Source organism: Mesoplodon densirostris, chromosome 7, assembly GCF_025265405.1.
Source record: "Mesoplodon densirostris isolate mMesDen1 chromosome 7, mMesDen1 primary haplotype, whole genome shotgun sequence".
In the NCBI taxonomy this organism is placed as follows: Eukaryota; Metazoa; Chordata; class Mammalia; order Artiodactyla; family Ziphiidae; genus Mesoplodon; species Mesoplodon densirostris.
Window position 1 is genome coordinate 118,174,683 of NC_082667.1, and position 16,763 is coordinate 118,191,445.

Consider the following 16,763-nt stretch of genomic DNA (forward strand, 5'->3'; position numbering starts at 1 on the left):
GGACTATTCTTCGGCCTGAGTAGTTCCCAGGTTTGATTGGGGTGGGTGGCCCCAGGAACCAGGGTAAGGGCCTGATGGGGTTTCCCCTGGAGACAGGATGCTTGGCGCCTTCAGTAAGGAACAGCAACTGAGAAGCTTTCTCAGGGCCAAAGATAGGGTGTGCAAAGAGGCTGCAGAGGGAGCAGTTTGGGGGTGGCAGGTCGAGACTAGGGCAGAGGGAGGGTCCAGGTCTCCGTCCAGGGCACCTGGCCACCGTGCATGAGGAGTACGGGTGGCCCTCCCTCTTCTGTGCCTCACTTTCACGAGCAAGGGAAGGACACGGTTCATTGCGTGGGAGAGCGGAGAACCCTTTGTTGGGTCTCATTGTTTCCAGGAGGGTGTGCAGAGGCTGCGTTGGGCATATCCATCCTGGTGCCGCTCACAGGTTGCGCCCGCCAGAACTCTACCCTCACCCCACCAGCCTCCTCTCCCGCCCCTCCGCGCCTGCCCGGTCGGTCGACCCCTCCGCGCCCCTCGCTCCTGGCCCCGCCGCCTGCCCTCTCCGCCGGCCTCCGCGGCTCTCGGACCACCGCGAGCCGCCGTCATCGGCCCCGCCCGCAAGCAGGATCTCCCGAGTCGACTTCTTCCTCCTCCCCCACCCCGCCCTTCCTCCTCCTGCCCGCCCGCTCCCCAGTCGGCTCCCCGGCCGTGTGCGCAAGCGTGTCCGGCCCCTTCCCCGCCCCCCGCCTGGGCCCGGGCCCCGGCCCCCGCCTCCCAGCAGGCGGACTTACCGCTCGCAGGCCGGCCCCGCGCCCGGGACAGGGACCGGGCCGAGCGGAGCCGCCGCGCCAGTGCCGCGCCTCCAGCCCGTGCGCCTAGCGGATCGGAGCTGCGCGCGGAACTGTCCTGCCTCGCCCCGCGCCACCCGCGAGGGTGAGTACGCGGCGGCCGCTCCCCGTTGGGCCCGCGAGGGAGGGTGGGGAGCGCCTCCAGGTCCCGGCTGCCCGGTTGCCCGGTTCCCCGCCCGGCGCCGCGGCCGGGGAGGTGGTCGGGCCGGGCACGTGGGCGCCGCGCGGGGCCGGGGCTGGGTGGGGAGGCCACAGCCCTGGGATCCCTTGCCCTGGACCAGTTTTTAGCGGGAAGCCGATTCTTTCTGCTCCTTGGGAGTGAGCAAACGGGATGATCCTCTTCTCTGGAAAGTTTCTAGCCCCCACCCCTGCGCATCTTCTGAGCCGACTTCTCCCCACAGCTGCCCCACCGAGTCCAGGAGATCCTGGGCTGGCATGCCTGCAAGTGGCAGGCTCTGCTGGGTCCGGCTGTGTGCAGGAGACCCAAGGTCACCAAGCAGAGCCCAAAGGTGGGGCTGCTAGCTGCAGGCTGGCTGTGCCCAAGACACCAGTCCACGTTGCGGGGCTCTTTGGGCCTAGGCCACTCGGCCACAGAGCTGCCTGGCTGGTGGGCAGTGGGACGGGATGGGGTTGGGGTGAAGGTGGAGTCCAGCTGGGGGCAGAATCGCTGGGCTCAGCCATCTGTGCTGGGTGCCCCCCTGGGGCCCCTGCTGGCTGGGACCTCCCAGGCAGCCCAGAGCTGCCAACATGTCTGCCAGCACTGACCCCTCCATTCCCAGTCCTGGGGGAGGCTCCTTCTGGGCATCGGAGGCCTGACCTACTGCTGCTACTTACTCTGTCTGTCCTGCGGACTGGGTCCCGAGTGCCGGGGTTGGGGGCTCCTGCCAGAGGACTGGGGCTACAGGCACCGTCCTGGTGCTCAGCTGTGCCCATGTGACCTCATGCCCACCCACAGGCTGGCACCCCCATGCGCTTCTCACAGAAGCCTGTCCTTCCCACCGCTGGGGGGAGGCACAGTGTGGAAGCCAAGTTCAGGCAGACTTATTCTTTGCGGAACCTTGGGAACAGGCCTGGTACAGCTAGGGTGTCACCAGAGGCACAAACCAATACCGCTCTCTCCTGAGCTTTGCTGTGCCACGGGGGGCAGGGAGGGGGGATCATAAAGGCGCTGGGTACTGTGGAAGGTGCCTGCACAGAGGCGGAGTGTTTGCTATTAGCAGCGGTTCTCCTGCACTCTCCAAAGTTTTCCACGCTCACCAAACCTGCCCCATAATTCTAGAGAGGGTGCCTGGGAGGCGCCAGCCATTTGGGGCCTAGAAATGAACTTCTGGGGCTTTTTCTCTTTTCCGGGAGCTCATCTGTGAATAACCCCTGCCTGAGCCGAGGTGGCCCAGGTCCCTCTAGCCTGTTCCTGGCTCTGCTTGTGTCTCCCCTGCACGTGCTCTTCATGCCTCCATCCCTCAGCATCCATGTGCTGGGCGGGAGATCTTAGTCTGTCCCCTGGACCCCGGGTCTCCCTTCCAGCAGCTGAGGGAGAGCCAGGAGTCGGGGGCTTCCCCCCAGAGTCCGGGTGGTCAGGGGTTAGGAGGGGAGGGTAGACAGGAGGTGGAGTTAGGAAAGTAGCGCGGGAGCCTCTTGCTTGGACTGTGGGCGGAGAGGCATCTGTGGCTTGGGAGTGGGCTGTGCTCAGAGCCACAGGCCCCTTGCCCGTGAGTGGAGGCCTGGGCTAAGGAAGCCCTCTGCGTCTTCTGGGCCGTCTTTCCCTCCCGCCCTCCCCGCTTCCCTATCCAGAGCAGTGACTCAGTCCCTACTCCTCAGAAACAGACTTGCTCAGCCTCTTCACCCTGCCAGCCCTCTTAGATCCCTGGGATCCAGTTTTCTGGAGAGAACCGAGAAGCTGCTCCTTTCAGAATTATATAACAAATCCTGGAAAGAAGCCCCCCCTACCCTTCACCAGCTGGAGCAGAGAGGCCAGATCCCCCTTCCCGTGCCCCAGCTTAACCTGTGGCCGTCTGTGGTTTACCCCTACTGGCCTGGCATCTGCCCTGCACTGGGTGCCTGCCCAGACCCCACCTGGGTACGTTCTCTGGGCAAATTCCTTCTCTCAGAGCGGCTCAAAGGTTTGCCCCTGCCGTCGTGGGGAAGGGGTCCCTCCACCTCAGAATGACACAAAGTGGTCCCAGCCCATGGTGGGGTGGGGACCTCCAGCCTCCTGAAAGGGACCCTTCAGATCAGTGTCCCAGAGGGTCCCAGAGTCTGAGAGCCAGACCTACAGATTGTGCCCAAGGCGTCCACCACAACCCAGCTGAGTTCTCAGGCCCTGGGGGTTGGACCCTCGGTGCTAGGGAGCAGGGCAGTCAGGTGGGGGGGACACCCAGAAAACATACAGGGCCTGCCCCGCCTCCTGACTCCTCAGCTGCCCTGGGTTTACACACTTCCCTGCAGAAACGAGCTGGCTTCTCATGCCTCTCGACCTCAGGTCCTCCTTCCTTCTCGACTCTTGTCCTTGACCTGAAACCTTTGGTTTCCTTGAGGAAATGACTAGAGCAGGCAGGTTTGGGTGCCTGTAGTCATTCATTCCCCTCTCTCGCTTGTCACCCCTTCCCAGAGATGCTCAGCACTTCTACACGAGTGTTCTGAGTGCCCCTGGAGGGGCTGCTGGCCACCCCTGGCCTCACGTTCACTCCTGACCTGTGTCACATTCCTAGTGTGTGTGTGTGAGTGTGAGTGACGCTCTTTATTCTACGGATGGAGGAAGTGGTCAAATGTAGCTACAAGTGGGAGCAGCTGTATGTGGTGCGTGGGCCCCAGCCAGGTGCCATGGGCCTCCGATTGGTGCCCCTGAGGCTGGCACGGGGTGAACTCTGCCAGGGGTTGCGCTGGGTTGATCGCTCTTCAGAGTGAGGAAGGCCATCCCAAGCTGCAGGTTTTACTTTAATCTTGGCCCCTTGCCTGGGACCGGGAGACCTCCAGCCGGATGACTGCCTTATCTCTGCCACCCCACACCCTGCAAAGCCATCCTGCAGAGAGATGAGGTGAATGCTCTAGAATCCGAAGCCCTGGCTTCTGCCCTGAGCCCAGCAGGGAGGAGGGTGCTGCTGGGGCCGGGGGGTGGCCGGGGGTGGGGGTGTCCGTCTGGGCCTCGAGGGTGAGGAAGGCCCGGCTGTAGGATAGTCCCTTCGTCCTGCCTGCAGCTTCACTTCAAAGCCCCAGTGTGTCAGGGGCCCCAGGATTTTGCTTTCCTGCGCAGGGTGGGGACCATGGTTGCTAGAAAGAGGACACGGAGCAGTTTGCAGAGCGCCGGGCTCACGTACCGTTGTTCTGCGTGGGTCCAAACCCTCCTCCGGGGTGCACGTTCCAGGGCCTGCGGTGATGCTCCTGTGTCCATGGTCTGCCCTGTGTCCTCTGCCATGCAGCCTCTGCAAATACCTGTCCTTATAGTAAAAAGGGACTTAGCAAATAACAAAACTAGTTATGATTTATCTATTGAGCACTTATTAAAAGCCTGACCCAATAAACCTAAAAAAACCAAAAAGTGCTGTCCACTTATTTACATCAACATCACTTCACGTAAGCACAACCCTTTCATTAAGCCCATTTGTAAATGAAGCCGTGGAGGCTCGGGAAGATTAAACCATTTGGCCAAGGTCACAGGACTCCTAAGCAGCTGAGCTGGGACTCCTAGCTAAGCCTGTTTCCAAAACCTGCACTTTTCAGCCCAGTTCACTACTGCTCTGCAAGCTCATCTTCCCCTGCCCTGTGATCCACGAAGAGGGCAAGGTTCAGAGGTGTGAAAGGGTTTGCTCAAGGCCACCGGGTGTGGGTGACAAAGGAGAACACAGCCCTCCTGGATTCGCAGCCCAGGGCTCTGTGCGGCCCTGAAGCCCACGTCTGGCCCTGCCGGTCATGCCTGCCCATCCCCTGCCTCTCTCAGCTGGGCAGGGCTGGGCTCTCCTTCCTCCCTCCCCGCTGCGGCCCCTCCCAGCCCCTGCCAGCCCCCACCTCTCCCGCTTTCCCTCCCGTAATTGCTTCCATCTGGCCTGCCCATCGACTCCTATTCCTTGGAAATGCGGCTCCCCCACTGCCGCCCACAAGGCTGCAAGGCCTCATCCGGCAACCACGGTGACACGTGGGGAAGGGGAGGGGTCCTCCGGGGGTCTGAGCACAGGGACCCGGCCAAGGTGGCTGCTCCTGGCATCTGGCATCCCCAGATTCCTGCCGGGCCACAGTACCTTTGCTCTGGGGCTCTCCTGGACCCTGGCCTGGCCTGGCTCAAGGCCGGAGAGTCTCCGCAAAGACCTGCTCCCCCTCCGCTCCTTAGAGGCCACTCAGGTCAGGAGGAGGGAGGCCTGGTTGGAAGGGATGGCAGGAGAGAAGCGGGGGCCAGCAGGGGCCCACGCTGTCAACCCACTGCTTGAAGGTCACGGGAGGGGAGCAAAGCAGGGGACGGGCGGTGGCAGAGACCGAGGGACCTGGGAGCTCTGGGCAGGTGAGAAGGGAGACGGCTCATTTCCTTTGGTTCCGAGCAGTTGACTCAGAACCAGCAAAATGCGAGATGAAGCTTCATATTTTGTCGTGATAAAAAGTAGAACTTGCACATTGAACGGTGTGTTCAGTGCTCTGTGGGCTCCCTTGCCTAGGCTGGGCGGGGAGGGACCCAGGGTCTTCAGTGTGGCCATCTGGAGCTTTCAAGAGCAGGCCTCTGCCTGTGTAGGGGCCAAGTGCCCTGTGGCTGAAGATGTTCAAGCTTGGACCCGTGACCTTGGCAGGGACGGTCCAGAGGAGATGCAGGCATTGGAGGGGCATGTTTGTGGTGTGAAATGGGTTTGAAAACTTTCCAGGCGTTTTCCTCCCTGACTTTTTAGGGTTTTCATGTAAGCCCCAGGAACCTGTCATCTCATTGCCATGTTCTTCATGCCTGGAATTATGTCTAACAAATAATATGTGCTCAGTAAATATTTGTTTGATGAACAAAGGGGGGATATAGATCGGATGTGACATTGTCTTCACTGTGTCCCTGCTTTGCTTCTCCCTTTTCTTGGGGCGAAAGGCGAAGCGTTTCCCTTTTGACAGCTGAGCTGTTTGGAGCCTGGCCTGGCAGCCTTTTCAGACACAGGAGAGGCAGGCAGGAGCCCTGGGGGTGGGGTGGGCAGGAGTCTGCCCACCAGGAGGGCATCCCCCTCCCCCATGCCAGGGCCAGCTGGTCACGTTCCTGCCCCCATCCCCTCCTCAACCCTGCCTTTGGGTCCTCGCACAGACTGGTCCTAACCTCCCCTTCCTGCCCAGTGTCAGCTCTCCCCTTATCTGGGTCCACGAAAAGCTCCCCAGGGGTGGAACCCTCTGGGGTGTCATCTCAGGAGTGAGGGCTCAAGAGGCGGGTGCGCCCCCATTCTTGCTTCACCCCAAACAACTCCACTCGTATTCCTTCTACATATTGGGTTTCCACATAAAATCTCATTTGAAAGTGGGAGAGAGGGTGTCTTGGCTTAAAACCCGTTTTATTTGAAAACCTCCGTTGGGCGCCGGTCGGACTGTTCTCCTTCCCCAGCCGCGTGTTCTCACTCCCCACCTCTGCTCCCACTGTCCCCTGACGGTGGAGCACCGTCGGCAGTCCCCTTCCTAGATTGCATCCGACTCGAGCCTGTTCTGAGGCTCCCCTGACGGCCGGGCACCCTTGTCACTTACCCCACCCCCCCACAGGTCCCAGCCTGTGACATCAGGGGACCCTACCACCCGTGCGCTCAGACGGGTGGGGGAGGGCACAGCCTTGGGCCCGACACGGAGCCTCGGTTTCTCCTCTTCTGAGCCCGAGTGCGTTTCAGATCATGTCCCAGCACCTGGGGCCTGGCTCTGTAAGTGCTGGCTGGTGGGCTTTCTGTGATTCAGGGTGCGGCCCAGAGACTGCAGAGTGCCTTCCTTCGGGGCCAGGAAGCCAGGCAGGTGGCCTTTGTCTTCTCTGTCCGCTCCCAGCTGTGTGACCTCAGGCAGGTCTGGGACTTTGGTTCTCCATCAGCCCATCCGATAACTGGGCTAATAGCGTCTGCCGCAGCGCAGCTCACGGGATGGATCTCGGAGCACAGATGATAGACACCGGCGAGCTGGGGAGGCCTCAGAGGTCCCGGCTGATGTTAGACTGTCGGGTAGGACCCGTGACCGTCTGACTCCCCATCGTGTCCCCAGCACCCGGCACCGCACTGGCACATAGTAGCCTCTCGGTAACTCCTTCTTTTTGCAAAGGTGGGAGCTGAGCCTCAAAAAAGTAACTTACTGTTCAAGGTCTCAGAGCGACTTTTCCCCCAGGCAGGGGCTGCCTCTCCGGTGCTCCATCCCACCCTTGTCTCTCCTTTCTCCAAGGTCCTGGTTTGTCCTCTGGTTCCAATGATCCAGGATTGTTGAGGCTGAAACCCCTGGGGCGTGGCCGACGGTGGGACTGGGTGGGCTGGGACCAGTGCTCTGGAAACACCCCCGCCCGGTGCTGCTTCTCCTGGACCCGCCTGTCCGGCTGAGAGGGTGTGGAGGCATCCTTGCAGGAGGTGTGGGCCCTTCTCTCCACACCGCCCCCTTCTCCTCTTGTCCCCTCTTTGGTCCTTTTCCTCTTTCTCCTCTTTTTCCGGCCCCCCTGCCTTCCTTCCTTTCCCCTTCAGGTTTCTCTCAGCCCCTCCCCCAGCCCTCCCTCTTCCTTTGTGTCTGCCTCCTCTTCCTTCCCTTGCCCCTGTGCCCCCGCCCCACCCAGGCCTCGGCATCCTCGCTGTCCCGCCTGATGTGGCAGCTGGACTTCAGGTGGGTGCCCTGCAGCCGTGGAGGTGCAGGAGCGCCTCCTCTTGTTGGCGGCCCCGGCATCTTCGAGCGGGACGCTCGTCCAGCAGTCGGGTTGGGTGACGGGACAGAGCCTGCCCCAGGTGCGGATGCTCTGATCTTAAGCTCAGCTTCCTGGGCCCTCAACTCCCTTCTTGGACATCTTCCTGGGCGGGAAGGCAGGATCTCATCCCGGAGCCAGAGGGCCTCCAAAGAAGAGCTGGCTGGTGGAGCTCCTCTGGCCTCTGACCTCTGCCCTCCACCCTCCTCTCTCCAGAGGTACCTGCTGGGATGGAGGAGGCTGATCAGAGCAGGGAGGAGATTTCTGCTCAGATGCCTTCCAGGTGAGCACACACAGCGTGTGTGTGTGTGCGCGCGCGCGTGCGCGCGCGGGAGAGTATGTACACGGGTTGTGCGGCAGAGAGAACATGGGCCTGCATCCACGTGTGGACAAGAATGGGGTCCACTGGTGGGGGTCTGGGCCCCGCTCCAGGCCTTCACTGTGCAGCCCTGCTCCTAGCCCAGAGCTCTCCTCTCTGGGCTTTGGGGCCCTGGCTCTGCACTGAGGCTTTCCTCTGTCTTGGGGGCCAGGTGCTCCCCTGTTGTGGTCCCACGCAGTGGTGGCTGATCCCGGGCCACCCATTCAGCTGCATGGGAGCCCTGGGGCCAGCGTGTTTTGCCCCCCACCTCCCCAAATGGAGGCGTGGGGGGGCTTCCTGCCCGGTGCCTCACCCCTGCCAAGGCGGAGGGAATGGGGAACAGCTGCGTTGGCCGATCCCGGCTCCGTATGGATTTGGTTTGACAACAAAGCTCCCTCTGTGTGTTCTCAGGCCCCTTACATAACCAGGGTGGGGGAGGCAGGCAGGAGGAGTTGGAGATGGGGACAAGGTGACAGCAGGATGGGGCGGCTGGAAAGGGGACAGGGGCCGGGAGGGGCGGGGAGGGGAGGGAGGGAGAGAAGACCATTGAGAAGGAGGGAGGGTGGGCAGCAGCAGGAGGAAGAGCCTTGGCTTGACCCCGCGGTCCTACTTCCCGCCTCCCAGGGCGGAGGAAGCTCCGTTTCCAGGTCCTCTGGCCTTGTCCTGTGGGCGCCTTGTCTTCCCTTCTGGAGCCCTGCCTGTCAGCCCTGGACCTGCAGAGGAGGGGCTGCTGGGCCTGAGAGTCCAGGAGTGAGGCCAGAGGAGGTTTGGGGCTGGGCCTGAGAGGCGTCCTTACCCCACCCTGTAACCGAGCACATTCCCTAAAGATGGGAATCGGTCTCCCTGGTGCCTTGCGCTTCTCGTCCCTCCTCCTATAGCCCCGGACCTGGGCCGGAAGCCCCTCCAGCTACTCTCTTGATGGCGCTGCTGAGGGACGCTGACCCTGTCGGGTGGCCCCAGTCCTCCCAGCTCCTCACGCAGCCCCCCATCTGGGGCCTCCCCAGCTCCAGACCCTCGGCCACTTCAGAGGCCCTGTGGCCCTGTCCCCTGCACACCACCCCCCTCAATAATCAGACACTCTCTTCTCACTGTCACTGTCCCCGCAGCTGTCCAAATAGAGTGAGAAGAAAATGTTCTCTTTCCGGAACAGCTGGACTGACAGGCCGGGAAGGCCAGGTGAGCTGGCCAGACTTGGGTGTGTTCCTGGGGGCGGGAGGGGCCCTGTCCCAGGACCCCGATCCTGACAGCTTCTAGGCAGGAGGAAGGGCTCGCGGAAGAGGCCAAGAGGATGGATGGGGGCGCCTGTCGGGCCTCCCACCTTCAGACGGGGCCAGGGCCCCGCGGTGGCTCAGTCTCCTAGGCCTTCTCAGGGTCTCCTCTGTGCCTCAGTGTCTCTGAGTCTGCTTCTGGCACCAGGCTTCCTCAGAAAGAGCCCCGGATGTGGTCTGGCCCTGAGGGTGGTGCTGATGCGCGGCCCGCGGTGGACTGACAGCTCTTGCCCTTCCAGCCTGAGAACCAGGACGGCTCCCAAAAGGGCAGAGTGGAGGAGCTGCTGGCCAAGCCCGGGGTTTTCCTGGGCGTGAGTGGCAGAGAGCCCAGGGTTCTGGCTCATGGCTTGACCCCCGGCACCGCCCTCCATGAGATTAAGGGTGCCCGCCCAGGGGCACCCTGTATGACCCTGGGCCAGCAGCTCTGGGGAGAGGTGGCGTGGGCACGGCCCAAACCTGCCGCGCAAGCCCCAGACTGGAATCCTCAGTCCCCAGGCCCTGACTGCTCCAGTCCTGCCCGCCTCCGCCTCCCCCAGGGCTGGGAGACAGGATGAGTCTGGAATTGCTAATGCCACAGGGCTTAAGCCCAAAAGGGCTTGAACGGGGTGGGAGGTGGGCCGGGGAAGGCCTAGGGGTTTCCTGGACTTGTTAGCGGGAAGATCAAGATCAGGTGCAGGTGCAGGGAGGCTGGGACAGGCCAGGAGGGTGGTGGGTGAACGCTGCTGCTGGGGGCGTGCCCTTCCCCGGGGCAGCAGCCTCTGCCCCGTGCCTGACATTGGCCACAGGCTGCCCCAGGACCCTCCCCTGGCCCCGGGCACACGCTTACAAGGCCGAGTGTCCTCCCCCTTTGCTTTCCTGCAGCCCCTTGCTCGACAACCCACCTTCCCGGGTACCTCTTAGCACAGCTGGGGTGGGGCTCCTTTCCTGGGAGCTGGGCTTGGCCGCCCCAAACCAGGAACCCAGGGCTCCCCTTTACCCAACTTTTGGAGATGACAAGATCCCCGGAGGACTGGCTCAGCCACTCCTGGCCCCTCCTGAATCTCAGGCTCCCTGGCTGACAGCCCAAGGGACCTGCAACCTGACAAACAAACTCCGCTGGAGCCGGAGCTGAAGTTGAAGGAAGCTGGTGGGCAGTGCCTTCTCGAAAGATGGGGGAAGACAGTGCCCTGGCAGAGGAGGCCCAGCAGGCCCCAGAAGCTGTACGTTGTGGCGGGAAGTGGGGCCAGCAGGGAGGAGGAGGAAGGAGGAGAGAGAGAGAGAAAGAGAGAGGGGGAGAGGGGGAGAGGGGGAGAGGTGCGTGTGAGTGTGTAGGGGTCATGTTTATTCTGGGGTGTGCTCCTGTGCTTGAACAGGGATTCGTGTGTTTGTGCTCAGAGGTGTGTTTGTAGGTTTTCAACACGGAGGGTCTCAGTGGACCAGAGCGGAGTTGGCCTGGGAAGGGGCTCAGAGTGTCCTCTGGGTGCCTCCCGGCTCTGTGTGTGCTCAGATCTGCCTCCCTGTTTCCCCACAGGGGCTGCGTGAGCCCCTGGCAGGGGAGGCTCTGGGTCATCCCTGGTGACCTGGCAGCCCTCCTGCCAGCAGTCCCACCTGCCCTGCCCCCGCCCTGCCCCAGAGGGACCACTGGTCAGACTGGAGGGTCTGCACCTTCCCCAGCAACACCTAGAATGCTAGCCGCCCCTCCCCTTCCCTCACTGGTAACCTTTACCTCCAGGAGAGTTGTACAAACAGCTGATTTGTGGAAACATCTTACTGATGTGAAACGATCTCAAAAGGGTCTCTCTTATCGGCTTCGCTGTTCCCAGGGGACAGGCTGATGCAGGAAATGGAGGTCTTGTTTTCATTCTCCGCAGTTTCATTTCTCCTCCAGAAACCCCACCCCAGAGGCCGTGCTGCCCCGCCGCACACCACCATGCATAGTCCTCCCCTTCTGCCCTAATCCCACCCTCAGCAACTCTGACCCTGGTGGGCTCCTGATAGAAATTGAGGCGTGGACTGAACTTGGCCCTGTACCGTCCCTGCTGGGGGACTTTGAGAGTACCAGCTCTGGAGAGGGGACACCACTCTGCAAATGAGGCACACTGCTCGAGTGGAGCGGGTGCTGCTCCCGGAGCTGCCCGGGGAGGGGGACAGCTTGGCGCTGGCTGGAGGTCTGTGGCCACGCCCCGTGGGACTGGGCACTTTCTCTAGGAGGGGCTGTACCCGGAAAGGGAGAGCGGCTAGACCACTGAGGACTCCAGTGCCCCCTGAGCCTGGCCTGTGCGTGGGATCCACGTTCAGTGCAGGCAGAGTCTGGGTGGCAGTCCCTCTGGTCCCTGGGCAGCTGCATGTGTGCCATGAGTGCAGTGGACCCGTGGCTGGGAGGAGAGGTGAGTGCAGTCGTGGCTGTGGTGTCAGGTGGGAGCCCTGGACTGCTCCCCGTGCTGGGCTGGGGCAGACCTGGAGTGGAGAGGGGCTGCCACGCACTGGGGGAGGCCCAGACCAGGAGTCACCTTCAGCTTCCAGGGGCCGCATGCTTGCTCTGGGCTCAGCCGGTGCTAAGGCTGCGGGCTTTCAATCCTGGGATATGTTTTGAGGCTCCCACACCTCCCAGAACTTGTTCTTGCTACTCCCATTTCACAGATGGGAAATCTGAGGCCCAAGAGATGTAGGAACTTTTCTAGATCCACCTCAGACAGCTCCCCCCAATTCATGGGTGCCAGAGAGTGTAGGGCTTCTGAGCAGTTCAGACTGCTTGAATTCTTTATCTCTGGAGACCCCGGGTCCCTTAATGTATCTCTGTGTGCCTGTTTGCTCATCTGTAAATGACAATGAAAGAGGACTACCACATAGAGTGTTTTAAAAATTAAATGAAGTTATGCACAAGAGCTGCCAAACAGCCCCAGGGATCTTTAAAAAATGAATCCAGGGCTTCCCTGGTGGCGCACTGGTTGAGAGTCCGCCTGCCGATGCAGGGGACATGGGTTCGTGCCCCGGTCCAGGAAGATCCCACACGCCGCGGAGCGGCTGGGCCCGTGAGCCATGGCCACTGAGCCTGCGCGTCCGGAGCCTGTGCTCCGCAACGGGAGAGGCCACAACAGTGAGAGGCCCGCGTACTGAAAAAAAAAAAAAAAATGAATCCAGAGTGTCACTCCTCTGTTCATACCCTCCAGTGACTTCTCATGGAACCCTGAGTAACATCCAGGCTCCAGGGTGGCCTGTGACGTCCTGTACCACCCGGCCAGCAGGTCTCCCTGGCACCGCCACTGGCCCTTCCTCACTGTCTCCGGTCACTTTGGACTTGTTTCTGTTACTTACACCCCACAGGCTCCAGGGTCTTTGCTCTTCTCTCGGGCTGGAACCTCTGCTCCCACTCCCCCAGCCCCCTTTCCATGACCGCCTCTCACTAAGGTCTGAGGTCAAGAGCCAGCCCCTCAGGGACCTGCCAACGCTCCATCCCAAGGTGCTGCCCCATCTCCCTCTGCTCCACTACCCTGTTCTGATGGCCTCACCGTGTGTTCCTTCTTCTTCTTTTTTAAAAATAGATTTACTTATTTTATTTATTTTTGGCTGCATTGGGTCTTCATTGCTGCGCGCAGTCTTTCTCTAGTTGCGGTGAGTGGGGGCTACTCTTCGTTACGGTGCACAGACTTACTGCGGTGGCTTCTCTTGTTGTGGAGCACAGACTCTAGGTGCGCAGGCTTCAGTAGTTGTGGCACGTGGGGTCAGTAGTTGTGGCTCGTGGGCTCTAGAGCACAGGCTCAGTAGTTGTGGTGCACAGGCTTAGTTGCTCCACGGCATGTGGGATCTTCCGGGACCAGGGCTCGAACCCACATCCCCTGCACTGGCAGGTGGATTCTTAACCACTGCGCCACCAGGGAAGCCCTCACCGTGTGTTTCGTGGCACCTTTTCTTATTCATCTCTGTGGTTGTCAGGTGTCTCCCCCCTGCCCCTCCCCCTCACTCCCCAGGTGTACAGTCCAGGAGCACAGGCCTGTTACCTTGTTTCCTGCTGTAGTTCAGTGCCTGAGGCGGTGCCCTGGGTGCAGTAGGCCCGCAGTCCCTGTCATCTCCTGTTTCTTCTGGACTGCCCAGCCTCACCGTGTCCCTGGAGGCCTCAGGACCCCAAACCTGTCCTGGGACAGGGCTGTTCTTGCAGACAAGCCCTTCTGAAGAGCAGGCAGGCAGGGCAGGGGTTGTCCCCTTGGCTTTCCTTCCCCCACGCAGGATTCGTCTCAGGGTGACCTCACTTAGAACGTCACCCAGCTGCCCAAGGTTTACGAAGTGGGTACCGATGGGCCGAAGGTGGCAGGACTCTTTCCCTAGAAACCACTTTTGCTGGTAAAACAGGGTGTCTCTGTGAATTCAGAGGAAATGATGCATGGAAAGATAAATATGGATGAGATAACTGTACTAACTTTCCGAATGGCTATGCCCCGCCCCTGGTCTGTGTACCCCCAGATCTTTTCACGGGGCTCTTTATAACCTGGCAAGGATTCTGGAGAAGGGTTAAATTGCTCTGCTGTAAATGATGTTGCTGCTAGCCTGTACAGAGCCTTTATGGAAAGCAGAATGAATGACCCCTGCGATTGGACACAGCCCTGCACCAGGGCGATGGTTTGACAAGCCAAGGGAGGGCTGGATTTCAGCCCTCACTCCCCACCCAGGCCTGGCCACGCACACCCAGTCTGCATAGCTGTGCCTGGTGGCCCTGCCCCTGCTGTTCCCTGTCTGCGGAGTGGGACATAAGGAGAGATAAGAAGGGCCTGGTTCCATTGGATCCATGAGGGGGAAAGATGAAGCGCATTCTGGAGTCTGAGACCAGCTGCTTCTACTTCTCCACGGTAACAACCTTAGAGCCCCTCTTACCTGGCATATCCACCCACCCTAGGAGGAAGTGCCCTGTTTTTATCTCCATTTGATGCAGCAGAAAACTTGAGATCCAGAGAGGATCCAACACTTGTGCAGCCAGTAAGTGGTCGGTCTGGAATTCAGGTCCGGGTGCGTGAGACCCCAGAGTTTACATTCCTTTTTTTTTCCTTTCAGCAAAATTTTAGTTGAAAGTGTATCACACTCACCCGTTAAAAAAAATTAAACATAAAAAGGGTATATGGGGCTTCCCTGGTGGTGCAGTGGTTAAGAATCTGCCTGCCAATGCAGGGGACACGGGTTCAAGCCCTGGTCCGGGAAGATCCCACATGCTGCGGAGTGGCTAGGCCTGTGAGCCACAACTACTGAGCCTGCACTCTAGAGCCCGCAAGCCACAACTACTGAGCCCGTGTGCCACAACGACTGAGCCTGCACGTCTGGAGCCTGTGCTCTGCTACGGGAGAGGCCGCGATAGTGAGAGGTCCGCGCACCGCGATGAAGAGTGGCCCCCGCTCGCCGCAACTGGAGAAAGCCCTCGCACAGAAACAAAGACCCAACACAGCCAAAAAAAAAAAAAAAAAAAAGGGTACATGAGATAAAGAAGGCCTTTCTCCCATTCTAGACCCCTGCCCCCTTAGTTTCTTCCGCATCCTTTGAATAATCTATTCCTTTAGCGACATATCTACATATATGTGTGTAAGTCTTTTGTTAAAAGGGCATTGGAGATACACAGAACACTGCTCTCCACCCGCCTTTTTAAAGTTTCATCATGTACTTGGGAGATAATCTGGCGTCAGCGTGCATGCATTTGCATCCTCTTTTTCACAGCTGCATAGCGTTCTGTTCGTTGTTTGTGTGGTGATGCTTCTAAACAGGTCCTTGTGGATTGTCGGTAGAATTTCAAGTCATTTACATCTTTCACTGTCACAAATAGTGCTGTCTGTAAAGACTGTGATAGAAAAGTTCATGCAAATATAGGAGACTTTTCTGTAGAATAAACTTCTAGCAATGGAATTCCCAGGCTAAGGGGATTTCGACAGATATTGCCAGGTCACTTCCAAAAAGGTCACCCTGATCCACTCCTGATCTGACAGAGGGCCTGTTTCCCCACCTCCCCAAGCAGCGTGGGCTCTCAGGCCTCTGGAGCTTTGCTGTTACGATCTGTGAAGAATGGGTCTTTCTTCTGTGCCATTCTATTATGTACTGTCAACTGCTCATTCATGTCCTTTGCCTATTTCTCTGTCTGATTTGTTGACTTGTTTCCTTATTGACTTGCATGAGCACATTACAGGCTAAGGGAATTCATTGGTCTGATACATATTATGTTGCAGAGATACTTTTCCTAGTTTGTCATTTGTTTTTAAACTGTTCATCCTCTCTCTCTCCCCCTTCTCCTGCCGCCCTCTGCTTCTTAAATCTTTATGTTGTTGAATTTATCTTTTATAGCTTCTGAATTTTTGTCTTAAAATCTGTACTCCCTTTTTTCAGTATAAAAATATTTCAAAATATAAAGGATAATAGAATCCCATGTGACAGCCAGATTTACAAATGTTATTGTTTTTGCATATTATGTCTGATTTTTTAAAAGAAATAAAATATTAGAAGAATAGAACTAAGCCCTGTCCTCACAATCCATCCCAGTTTACTTGATCTCTTCCTAGAATGTAATGGTCACCAAGAGTTGGGTGATTCCTCCATGGTTGTTTTTTCTTTTTAATTCTTTTAGCTCACACACGCTATATATAGTCTTGTGTGTTTTTAAAATTAATGAGATCATATTATAAGTATCTGTTTACAGTTTTTTGAAAACCTTAAACATCAGGATTATCCTAATAGATCCATAGAGAGTACTTTCTTCAGTTTAAATGGCTGTATTCAGTTGTGTGATGATACAGTTGATTCAGCCATCCCTCCACTCTTGGACATTTAAGATGTTTCCAGGGGCTTCCCTGGTGGCGCAGTGGTTGAGAGTCCACCTGCCGATACAGGGGACACGGGTTCGTGCCCCGGTCCGGGAAGATCCCACGTGCCGCAGAGCGGCTGTGCCCGTGAGCCATGGCCGCTGAGCCTGCGCATCCGGAGCCTGTGCTCCGCAACGAGAGGCCACAACAGTGAGAGGCCCGCGTACCGCAAACAAAACAAAACAAAACAAACAGGAAAAGATGTTTCCATTCTTTTGCTGTTGCCACAGTGCTGCATTAAACATCCTTAATGTGTGTACACGTACAAAGGCAGGTCACTCTGGGCTACACCTAGATGTGGAACTGATGGCTCATAGAGTATGCACGCCTTCAGCCTTACTAGATACTATGAAGTACTTTTTGTCAATGAACAAAGCCTTTATGTCAGTGAACTCTAAGCCTTTATGTCAATGAGCGCCTGCCAGCAACATGCAAGAAGTGATATTTGGTTTTAATCTGCATTCCCTGGTCACTTAGTGAGGTTGAACATCTTTTCATGTTTGTTAGGTGTGTGGGTTTAAGCTGTGAATTGCTTTTCCTGTCCTTTGCTTTATTCTCTTTGGTTCCTTGGTCTTTTTCTTAATTGATTGGGAGGATTACTGCTCCATCCAGGTATTTGTTGATGATATGCCTTCTCTGACTTGTCCA

General features: G+C 58.4%; 1 protein-coding gene across 6 annotated transcripts in view; it reads left to right on the plus strand.

Moving 5' to 3' along the window:
- The first annotated feature begins 751 nt into the window (after positions 1–751).
- The window catches only part of ST3GAL4 (ST3 beta-galactoside alpha-2,3-sialyltransferase 4), a 33,510-nt gene continuing 17,498 nt past the window's right edge, over positions 752–16,763 (plus strand). For 4 of the 6 annotated variants that reach the window (XM_060103687.1, XM_060103689.1, XM_060103690.1 and 1 more), the window contains exon 1: positions 757–912. The gene's annotated coding sequence lies outside the window, so the exon portion shown is untranslated. Of the gene's footprint in view, positions 913–16,763 lie in introns of all 6 variants that reach the window. The other 2 variants (XM_060103693.1, XM_060103694.1) reach the window with 2 other exon arrangements.